This window comes from Quercus lobata, chromosome 8 (genome assembly GCF_001633185.2).
Source record: "Quercus lobata isolate SW786 chromosome 8, ValleyOak3.0 Primary Assembly, whole genome shotgun sequence".
Classification (NCBI taxonomy): Eukaryota; Viridiplantae; Streptophyta; class Magnoliopsida; order Fagales; family Fagaceae; genus Quercus; species Quercus lobata.
The window spans coordinates 24,988,807-24,998,455 of NC_044911.1; the positions used below are offsets into that span (position 1 = coordinate 24,988,807).

The 9,649-nt window shown below is 36.4% G+C and overlaps 1 long non-coding RNA gene across 1 annotated transcript; it reads right to left on the minus strand.

Annotated features, from left to right (window-relative positions):
- Window positions 1-5,633: 5,633 nt before the first annotated feature.
- Window positions 5,634-6,373, minus strand: LOC115955250. Its single transcript, XR_004084071.1, has 3 exons — window positions 6,221-6,373; window positions 5,805-6,121; window positions 5,634-5,694 (listed from the first exon to the last, which is right to left on the minus strand). It is a non-coding gene; the product is annotated as an uncharacterized LOC115955250 (long non-coding RNA).
- Window positions 6,374-9,649: the final 3,276 nt, after the last annotated feature.

A 9,649-nucleotide genomic window follows, 5' to 3' on the forward strand; every position in this document is an offset into this window, starting at 1 on the left:
TAATATTCCTAACATTAAACTCTTGAAGAAAAAGGCTAAGAAGTTTAATAAGGATTTGAGCAAGTTATTTTGTGAAAATGATGATTTGATTGCTAAGCTCAATGAATCCAACAAATTGGTTGAAAAATATAAGAAACTTGCTGAAAATTCTATTGAAAAGCTGAAAGAGTTTGAATGTTTGAATATGGACTTGGATGCTAAACTTGTTTTGTCTAACAAACTTGTTGATGAGTTAAAATGTAAAAATGAATCTCTTAAAATGCATGCCAAGTGTTTGATTGCTGAACCTATTGTTAAAAAGGATGAAAATATTTATTGCAATCATGTTGTGGTACCCGATTTTGTGCCTATTGTGTGTTCTACCTCAAATGACAAATAGGTGTACATTCCTCCACATAAAAGAAATCAAAAGGTGAAGAGAAAGGTTGTTAAGTCAAAGCCTCCGTTTAGGTCTCAACCTAAGGCTTTGGATGGATCTAAGTTTGTTCCAACTTGCCACCATTGTGGTGTGATTAGTCATATAAGACCTCAATGTTATCAGTTGAAGAGAGAACAAAACCATGTTGCTAGATCCCTTCCCAAAAAGCCTAGTGGACCTAAACACATTGTTTGTCTTCATTGTGATGCCTTTGGTCATCTAAGACCTTAATGCTCTAAGTTTCATGCTTTTAGAATAATTAAAAGAAAAGAAAAACTTGAACTTCTTGGATGTCATGCTAAACATGGTAAACCGGTTTTGAGTGAAAATAACATGTTATTAAAGAAAGTGTTTAATGCTCTTAACTCCTTGTTTATGTGCATCTCCAGTTCTCATTCTTCCAACTCTCGTCTCACTTCTTATGAGATACTCATTCCAAACAATCAATCCGTTTGGATGAGGAAGGGTTCCTATGGTTGAGCTTTTGCTCTTTTAGTCCTTTATCTAATTCTTTTGATCTTTGTAGGACCCTTCATGCATTAAATGTCATATCTTCATGCATTTTGTGCATCTTGCATTTATTTGTATGCATTGCTTTTGTTTTTATCTTACTTTTATGTTTTAGTTTTGTGTGAGTAAAAATTCAAAACCACATAAAAAGTGAAAAATTCAAAAAGTTTGATTATATATGTTTGAGCACCTTTCACATGTAAGTTTGGCCTTGTACCTTTGTACAAATGGCTTTATGCATTTACGAGCTTAGTTTGTTCTTTTTGCACTTATATCTTTGTGGGAAAAATCTTGACATCTTTGTGTAATTGTTGTAAATCGATTTTCAAACTTGTCATGAATGATTAGTCAATAGTCATGTTGGTTTTGATATATGCGTAGACTTGTGCCTATATCTCTTCCCACTCTTTTATTTTTATTGCTTAAAAAGCTCAATAATGTGACTTACAAGCTACGAGTTTTGGCTACTCGTTTTGGTGACTTACAAGTTGTGAGTTCAAGCCACGAGTTTACATAGAATGTCTTGGCGACTCACTCGCGACTCGCCAGTCGCGAAACGCCCAGAATTAGCTTTTTAAAGAGCTTTTTCGTGGGAAACCTGTTTTAAACATCTCTCATCCTCTTTTAAATCCCTCTTTCAATATTTTTACATCAAAACCCAATCAATTTGAATGGTTTTTCATTCCATTAACATCTCTAAGGTAATTATAAACTATTTTCATTAATTTTGATCCTTAGATTATGTTTTGGAGAGTTTTGTGCTCTTGGTTGGGATTTTCATCATAGGGGTTGGGAAAACTTAATTTTTGTCAAATTTTTTCTTGGAATTGGTTTCTTTTGTTGATTTGCATTGGATGATTGGCCCCTTGTGGCATAATGAACTTGCATTAAGGGTGGATTTCAAGATGTTCATACGTTATTTTACTTTGTTGTTCATAATGTGCACGTTAGGTGTTTGATAAAATGCCTCTTAGGCATTTTCTCACTTGTTTGGACTCCGATGAGTACCAAACATTGGGGTTTCTCATGTTTCCTCACTAGGATCATGTTTGGTTCATTGGTTGTGTATTTAACACGCCTTACCCCACATGTGCATTTTCCATGCATTGAACATAGCCACCTCTTGCACACACCTTTGCTACTCATGTCATGCATTGGTCTATGCTTTCTTTATCCTAGCATGTCATGTTTACCTTATGCTTTGCAACATTTTGATTTGTTTTAGGTTTGAGCTTCATTTTCTCATTCATCTCGCACTCCTCATTCATCATTATCATTGTTCGTACCTTCATCTCTTGCCCTCTTTTCTCCTTGACCACTTTGTCTATTCATGTCAAAAAGGGGGAGAGTGTACTCTAGAGTAGTATACCGGAGAGTTTTGTTATTTCTATATGACTCTTGTGCATATCCTTAGGGGGAGAAATTCTATTTCTCATGCACATTTGTAGGGGGGGAGATATTCCATAGGGGAGATACACATACCAAGAGGGAGAAGACATTGTGTTAATTAGAAAAATTTGTTCTGTTTGTTTTCTTGTTGGCTTTATGGTGTTTTGAGTTATGTTTTGTTGTTCTCATCGCATCATGTTTGTGTTTTGGACATGCATATATCCCTATGCTATTGTGCTTCATTGAATGCATGTTTGGATGATCATTTACTTTGTTATGTGATCATTATAGTCATTTCTATATGACTGTTTTGGTGTATGATCAAGTTATTCACATGTTTCACATCATATTTACTTGATTGCAATTTACTTGTTACATTATATGTGTCCTTTTATTATTTGTTTTACCTTAAAGGCCTAATGTGTTTTGTATAAGTGTTTCAGGTTACAGGTATATATGTTCCAGGTTCATCACAGCTCCTGTGATTCATGATAGAGGGAGTGATATGATAGGGGGAGAAAAAGAGAAAGAGCTTTGTGTTATATTAACTATGTTTTTGCTTTGCTCAAAGTTCATGTTTACGCTTAGCTATTTAAAATGTCTTACATTTGTACCCATGTCGCTTTTGTAAGCTTTTAGGGTTCGTTTCCATGTGTTTTGTAGGCTTTTATGGTTTGTACCATGCTTATGCAGCCTTTATGTTTTGTTGCCTTTATGTTTTGTTGCCTAATACTTCTAGCTAAATGATATGCATTTTCTTTAAGTACTCTCACTCTTGTGCCCTAGTAGGATCTTGTTCTTAGATGCATATACCTTATGTATTTTGCATTGAGCTTATTGGCTTGTATGTCCGGATGTTCATTCCAAGTGTGAATGAGCATTGTGGTCTCTAATTTATAGTGATTGCTTGTTTGGTCAAACCATGGTTTATTTCTCATTCCATTTTGCTTGATCGCATTGTGCTTGCCTCATATGCAATTACAAGTTTTTTTACATACAATGATCATATTATGTTGTTGTGTTTCAGGAGATTCTTGTTCATATGATTCAAGAGCTTATCAGATTCTAGAGTCAGGTGTGAGTGAGTTTTGTTCAACTGTTCCCAACTCACATGTTAAGTCTAGAGTTTGTTTTAGGGTTTTGTCACAGAATAGCCAAAAAGGGGAGATTGTAAGGTTGAATTTTATCAACCATCTTGTTGGCTTTATTTTGTGTCAAATTTGCTTGTGTTTTAGCAATTAGTAACCCTGTATTTAGGTGGGAATCATGTAAGAGTAGTGAGTGAGAGAGTGTGAAGAAATGCTCAAGATTGTGCAAGGATGCAGAGACTCGTGGCTGGGACTCGTGGGTGACTTACGACTGGCAAGCCGCCAATTACAACACACAAGTGAAGCGTGCAGAGAAGATTAACAGTCATGCCAACTAGAGCACTACTGGACAAAAAGTCCAGCCTGGCTATTCTGTTAACTCACGGCTTGAACTCACAACTCAGTCAAGTTGCGAGGCCAAGCCACCAGCCAGTTCTGTTTTGAAAAACCTGACTCTTCGCATTCCACTCTCACCCTAGTATAAATACCCCTTATACCCACGAAATGTAGAGAGCTTCCAGAGAGAATTTTGAAAGAGAAACCCTAGAGAAAAACAAGATTGACTCATCCCCAATCTTCACATAGAGACTCTTCAAATTCCTCTACTCTCTTCCTTTCCATTGTTACATCCTTGACAGGTACATTACCAAAACCTTTTCTCACCATACCCATATCTATGAGAAGGTCATTTGGTGCTTTGGGAAGTAGTTAAGAAGGGACCAATTTCATATTGGTTGATGCTATGGTCAAGTAGTGGAATCCGGTAAGCTAAAGAAGAAATAGGTTTAGCGTAACCTCGTTGGAGTAGGAGCTTTGAGGGCTTAGGTACACTGTGTAGATTAGGTTTGGAGGGTCTTTTGCTGTTCATGTATCCCAACTACATTCTTTAGTGGATTATTTACCGCTTGAAGGGTGACAGAGAGGTTTTACGCCGAGGGCTTCGGTTTCCTCTTCGATAACACATCATTGTGTTATCCTAGTGTTTGCATCTCTCTTTCCTTAATCTTTGCCATTTAATTTCTGTTGTGGATGTGATTTTATTTGGTTTAGATTGTTTATCAATTCTGTATTAAGCTTATGTTCATATTTCGCACATTAATTGTTTGATATTAAGCTTGAATTGATAATTTGTTAATTAGGGGTCTAAACGTTCATAGTGTTTTATATACTAATTGAACTTTCACCTATGGTACACAAATACAGCAACTTCTTCACAAGAAAGATGAACTAGGGAAAATTTTGTCTTCGGTCACAATTTGCTTAAACAAACTTTGCTCAACACTTGTGCAACTTGTGTCACTTTTGACAGTCCTTAAAACAATCCTTTTATATGTCCAGGGTTGTGAGAAAAGAAAGCCCAAACACATAATCACGGATTATAGTCAAACAGAATTGAAAATCTGTTTTTCTTAAACCTCGATAGATAGCCATCTGTCGAGTAGTTATCGAGTAGCTATCGAGCCACCGGGCTGGAACAGCTCTTCAGGCTCGATAGATGCTAGTTGTCGAGCTTTATAGAACTTGCACTTTTCAGTTGAATCTTGGACAGACTTGCATGGTTTCAATACTTGATCTTGAAACACAGTTTCTTAAAGTTTAAACACATCCTAAATCTACCCAAGTACAAGTAATGTGCGTTTTGTCAAAGGATTAGCCAATTACATAAAATAGTGACATATGTTCCTAACAAGTGAATCACATATGTCCTAACACCCTCTTAACTTACATAGAATCAAGGATCATACTGACGTTTCTCAAGTTCATGGTTTCTGATGCTATCCTCCAAAGTTCTTCTAGCGGAACCAGCCACTTCCATTTGACTCACCTAAAAAGTCAGCAAAATCAAGTGTTATTTATCAAGAAAAACCCAATTAAAAGCCACTTGGAAAGCATCATTGCATACCCAACTCACCTCATTGATCACATATTGAGAAGATTGAGTCTGAGCCAATAGTTGCAAACCTCCAATCATTTGCATACTTTCCTCCATGAAATCGACATCAACCTAAAGCACAAATCTACCAAGATCAGGAGGCATTTCGTAAGCCAAGAAGAGATAAAGACAAGGAATTAAAAAATTCAAAAACACACTAGATCGGGCTAAGGGACATTTGGTGTGTGCTCTGGCCTGTTCTAAGGCATGGAACTATATGTTTCATCAGGATTCATCACTTCACATTCCCATGCCGAAAAATGGGGATAAGTCTCCATGAAAGAACTAGAAGAGCTACCTACCAACATGGTGAGGAGAAGGAATCTCTTCTTCTTCTTCCTCTCCCTCTTCCTCTCCTTTAAAAGATGGAGTCCAAAAATCCAACATTCAAATGTTGTCACCAAGTAGAAATATGGAAAAGGAATATGCAAGATGAAAATTTGACTTTAGAAGGGAAGAGAAATACCGATATGTCGGCCAGGCAACCTTGCAAATGAGTTCGAATAAATTCAGAATAAGTCCCTGCTACTCCTGAAACCACAAAGCCAACACAAGCCTGAGCAATCTCTTCATTAGTCAAAAGGTTAGCCAACTGGACGGGGGGATAAGGCGGAACTGGAATTGTTGTAAAGGATACACATGTTGAACCTAAGTCAACACGTGATTACCAAGATACCAATACCTTCCATGCCCACACTTAAACAATACTTAACGGTTATTCAGCTCTAGAGCCCACTCACACTCTGTATACTTCTCACATCCAACCCAAGGATTCAAAGTCATCTGAAAAATTACACATAACCCAAAATGAGAAAATGACCAAATCACCACTAAGCACCAAAGATCCCACACACACAAAAAAAAAAGGGGGAAAGGACTCACATCATTAGCAGTCAAGTTGTCAATCAGCAAGCACCAAATTTCCAAAGAACACCTAGAGGGTATTGACAAACGATGTTTGGGCAACCAACGGAGAAATCTTGATGCCATTAACCTCCTCCCGAACTTGAGGTCTAACTCCAAAGTATTCATACAACCAGACCTAAAAAAAAATTCACAACACCATTACAAAAAAAATTCACCTGTCACAAAAATGGAGCCCCACCTAGGCTTGAAAGGCTATGCCTAGAAAGCTGAGTCATGAAATGCAAAAGGGTAGCATAAGCCATACCGCCCCAGTTATAATTCTTGATTTGTTCAATGTTTCTCAAGCTCCATAAATAACACAGATTCACTAAATTGCCTAAATCTAGGCACAAGAAAGTCCCAATGAAAAGAAGCATGAACATACGGGTACCCCTTGCCACAGTATCACATTTGATAATGTTCTGACATAGCCATGACAAAGGAAAATTTTTACTCCTCATTTTGGAAGGCATTACACGTAGAAGTTTCTTGATTTCATTTGAAGAAAGGGAGTCATGGACACAGATTCTCTCACCACCTAACTTTAAGCCGATGATGATGGAAAAGTCGTAAGGTTTCAACATTACCTCACCAATGCCTAGAAAATGGAAGGTGCATGTGGTGTCCCAGAAGTGTTTTAACAAATCGAAGAGTAGCGAGAGGTCCTTGTATTCATGAGTCTCCTGATTTAGTAAAGTTTCAAAGAAAGTACCAAAGCTTGCATCATTGATGATATTCCTAATGGCAAGAGAATTTGCTTCCCATATGCTCTTCAACATTTGGAGACTACCTCAACTCTTGAGGCTTTGCAACATAAATATTTAGCCCATTATTCCATAACCAAAATCACATGTCCAAAAAAATTTTCCATGACCAAAATCACATGTCTAAAAATTCCCACAACAAAAAAAATAAAATAAAATAAAAAATCAATGCCCCCACCAAAAATTTTAACGCAATCAAAAATTTTTCACATGTCCATACACAACTACCAAATTTTTCCCATAACCATACACCATCAAAAAAATTCCTACATGACCAAGATAGCCATCAAAAAAAAAAAAATTCCCACATGTCCATGTCCATGCACAAATAAATTCCCACATATCCAATATCATAACCACAAAATTTTCCATGATCCAACATCACAAATCCTACAAAATTTGTCCATAACCAAAATTTCATGCGCATAAAAATTCTTCCTTATCCACGAAAATTCCATACTCACAAGTTTATCCATACTTATACCCACAAAAATTTTGACATGTCCATGAAATAAATTTACACAGTCCGACAAAATTTCCCACATGCATCATGAATATGTTCATGCAAGCTTACAACACAAATTTTTCACAATGCCAATGCCCCCCAAAATCCAAGACAAAATTCATCTAACAACATCACAAATTGCCAACATTTCCAAAATTCCATAAGCCATTAACATTGTCGAAATTACACAATGACCAAAAATACAACAATTCAAAAAATGCTCCAAAGCCAACATTACAACATGATCAACCATACAATGCCCCAAATTCCAACAAGAACACACAACAAAATGACAATGTCCCACCATCAAACTTTCGATGAAGCATGAGACAACAGTTTTCCAAACAAAGAAACCAAAGAAAAACTCACCTTGATGTCCACGTAAGAATATGGAGCATGGGTCTTGAGGTCTTGAAGGAGCCCCTCCTCATCATTCTAATCAAATGTTGGATCATATTTCTTGCCATGAAAAGTAAGAAAAGAGAATCCATTGGAAGAAGAAGACATGTTGGTGCAAAGAAAAGATGGATTTGAAAATGGGCTTTACCAGAAATGGGTGTGTGGCAAAAGTGCTCAAGAACACAAGGATCTAAAGAAATATTGAGGTAGATGAATGAAGAAAGGTTGAGAAGCTTAAAAAAGTTTTTTTTTTTTTGGAGAAGAAATGGTGAGGTGAAGAAGAAAAATCAAGGTGAAGATGAGGGTGAATGGTATTAATGGTGGAAGAAAAGAGGAAGAAGGGAAAGAAAGTATAAAAAAAATAAAAAATAAAAAATAAAAAAGTGAGAGACAAGGAAAGTGGGAGGCCAAAATTCGGTCCCCACGCTTAAACTAAGCAAGTTGCTAAGTCAACGCAATCAAACTAAGTTGCTTAATCAACTCCCAAAAAAAAAAATTCCTTTTTCTTTTTATTTTCTTTTCTTTTCCACTTCAAAAAATCACATCATGAAAAGAGAAGGGTCATATCACTTTCAAAAAACAAGGGGACAAAAAATCTATAGGAACGGATTAAGGATATAAAGTTTTCAAATTTTCATTCCCAGGTTTCAAATTTTCAAATCCCAAATCTCAAAATTTTCAATCCAATGTTGCAAAAATTTCAAAATTTCAAATTTCAAGCTCCAAATTTCAATCCAAAATCTCAAATCTTTCAAGATCTCAAGTTTCAAATCTCCAACCTCCAAGTTTACAATCTTTCAAATTTCATGTTTCAAAATTTCAAAATTCAATTTCAAAATCTCATGTTCAAAATTTCAAGTTGCAAAATTTCAAAATCTCAATCTCAAAATTTCAAATTTCAAAAGTTCAAGTCCCAAATTCCAAGTTCCAAATTTCCAACTTCAAATTCCAAGCTTCAAGTTTAAAAGATCATATCTTTTTCAAAGAACTACAACAATCAAAGTTTTCTTGAAAAAAATAAAAAGTTCAAATCAAGAAGGGACAAATGAAAATCACACATTTCAAAAAAGTCAAGGAACAACAAAACACTCATCAGTTAAAGTCTAAATTCCAAGTTTTAACTTTTGCAGGTAACAATCTAGGTCAAAGTTGAAAAGTCCTTTGATCGACATTTCAACAACTCGAATCAAAGTTGAGAAGCCCTTTGATCAACATTCTAGCAATTTAGTTTTAAGGTTGAAAAGCCACTTGATTACATTACGTTAAGATCAAGGTTGAAAAGCCCTTTGGTCGCAAACAGTTCCTTCGACAAGATAGAGGTTGAAAGGCCCATTGGTCGCAAACAATTCCTTCATCAAGATCAAGGTTGAAAAGCCCCTTGGTCGCAGAGAGCTCCAATTTCTGGGTTGAAAAGCCCCTTGATTACCTTTCATCAAGATCAAGTTTGAAAAGCCCCTAGGTCACAAACAGACCTTTCATCAAGATTGAAGGTTGAAAACCCCCTTGGTTGCTGACAGTTCCTTCGTCAAGATTGAGGTTAAAAAGCCCCTTGGTCACAAACAGCACCGGTTTCAAAGTTGAAAATCCCCTTGCTTACCTTTCATCAAGATCGAGGTTGAAAAGCCAAACAGACCTTTCGTTAAGATCGAGGTTGAAAAGCCCTTGGCCATAGACAGTTCTTTCGTCAAGATCGAGGCTGAAAAGCCCCTTAGTCGCAGACAGTTCCTTCGTCAAGAT